Consider the following 2500-nt stretch of genomic DNA (forward strand, 5'->3'; position numbering starts at 1 on the left):
CCCCTGTGAAGAGACATGGGTCATAAAACTATTCAAACACACCCTTCTCGCTCCACTATATAAAGCCTTGATGACAATATAACCTCCTGTTCAGGCTCTGTGTGTAGTTAACCGACCCTCTCTGCCCATTCATTGCAATTTTACCTGCTGTTGTTGTTTTAGCTGATTAGCTGTTGTCTTAGCTAGCTTTCCCAATCAACACCTATGATTACTTTATGCCTCGCTGTATGTCTCTCTCAAATGTCAATATGCCGTGTATACTGTTGTTTATGTTAGTTATCATTGTTTTAGTTTACAATGGAGCCCCTAGTTCAACTCATCATACCTCTGATACCTCCTTTGTCCCGCCTCCCACACATGCGGTGACCTCACCCATTATAACCAGCATGTCCAGAGATACAACCTCTCTTATCATCACTCAGTGCCTGTGCTTACCTCCTCTGTACCTGCACGCCACCATACCCCTGTCTGCACATTATGCCCTGAATCTATTCTACCACGCCCAGAAATCTGCTCCTATTATTCTTTGTCCCCAACGCTCGAGGCAACCAGTTTTGATAGCCTTTAGCCGCACCCTCATCCTACTCCTCCTCTGTTCCGCGGGTGATGGGGAGGTAAACCCAGGCCCTGCGTGTCCCCAGACATCCTCATTTGTTGACTTCTGTGATCGAAAAAGCATTTTGTGAGTGAGTGAGTGAGTGAGTGAGTGAGTGAGTGAGTGAGTGAGTGAGTGAGTGAGTGAGTGAGTGAGTGAGTGAGAAAAAAACCCCTCTTCAGGTCAAGTGGATTGTGTCAGGCCCACAGACCTGAACAGACTATCTACCTACCTGTGGCTCCCTAGTTTTGACTGGACTGATGCAGGAGCTGTGGGTGTCATCGCCCGCTACAATACCATCCTGTCTACCTACTGGTAGTATACTGAGAGAACGGCTTTCTGGGACTGCAGCACCACAACCATTAGAATGTACTTATGGCATAGAAGGACTCCTGTCCTCCTCTCTCTCCCGCTCTCTGTTTCTCCCTCTACTCTCTCATCATCCACTGCCTCTCCTGATCTGTTCCCTCTACCACCTTTCCATCACTCCCTCTGTCTTTCTCTCTAACCCCTCTTCTATTTTCTCTCTCTCTATCCGTCTGACTCAATGTAAATGCACTGGAGGTCACGCAGGTTGAGTTGACGTTTCGTTGTGAAAGGAGACAGAAGATAATCAGCCAACAAAATGTCAGATTCTCATCTGATACTTGGTAACATAACACAAACACACACACACACACACACAAACACACATGCACATGCACACACACACACACACACGCACATGCACATGCACACACACACACACACAAACACACACTCACACACACACACACACACACACACACACACGCACGCGCACATGCACACACACGCATCATATGATAGTGTGTGTGTGAGTCACATGTCTGACTGCTAACCTGTGGGTTAAGTTACAGTCTGCAGAATGTCTGTCTCTTTGTTTGATGAATGTCAGCTCTCTGCTGCTACATGACTGACACACTTCGCATGTCTGAGATACACTGACTCACTACCTGATGGTTCAAAGGTTAGAGAGAGAGAGAGAGACAGAGAGAGAGAGAGAGAGAGAGAGAGAGAGAGACAGAGAGAGAGAGAGACAGAGAGAGAGAGAGAGAGAGAGAGAGAGAGAGAGAGAGAGAGAGAGAGAGAGAGAGAGAGAGAGAGAGAGAGAGAGAGAGAGAGAGAGAGACAGAGAGAGAGAGAGAGAGAGAGAGATACATGGAGGTTCAATCTAACACAACAAGTGCATAGACTGCTGGTCTCTTAGCCCTCTCACCCTGACGAGGGGCCGCTAGCTCAAGCTCATCCCAGCTCTTCTCTGTACCGGCACCCAAATGGAGGAACAAGCTTCCACCGAACGTCAGGACAGTTGAGCCGCTGCCCACTTGTTTTCTGAAAACATACCTCTTCAAACAGCGTCTAAAATAATCACCCTCTTTTCTTACCAGCTGTGACTTCGCTGATCGCTGCTCTATGGGGGAAACGTTAGAATGACTTCGCTGATAGCTGCTCTATGGGGGAAACATTAGAATGACTTCGCTGATAGCTGCTCTATGGGGGAACATTAGAATGACTTCGCTGATCGCTGCTCTATGGGGGAAACATTAGAATGACTTCGCTGATCGCTGCTTTATGGGGAAAACGTTAGAATGACTTCACTGATAGCTGCTTTATGGGGGAAACATTAGAATGACTTCGCTGATCGCTGCTCTATGGGGGAAACTTTAGAATGACTTCACTGATCGCTGCTCTATGGGGGAAACATTAGAATGACTTCACTGATAGCTGCTCTATGGGGGAAACATTGGAATGACTTCACTGATCGCTGCTCTATGGGGGAAACGTTAGAATGACTTCACTGATCGCTGCTTTATGGGGGAAACGTTAGAATGACTTCGCTGATAGCTGCTTTATGGGGGAAACTTTAGAATGCTCTAACGTTAG

Source organism: Oncorhynchus masou, unplaced genomic scaffold, assembly GCF_036934945.1.
Source record: "Oncorhynchus masou masou isolate Uvic2021 unplaced genomic scaffold, UVic_Omas_1.1 unplaced_scaffold_644, whole genome shotgun sequence".
Classification (NCBI taxonomy): Eukaryota; Metazoa; Chordata; class Actinopteri; order Salmoniformes; family Salmonidae; genus Oncorhynchus; species Oncorhynchus masou.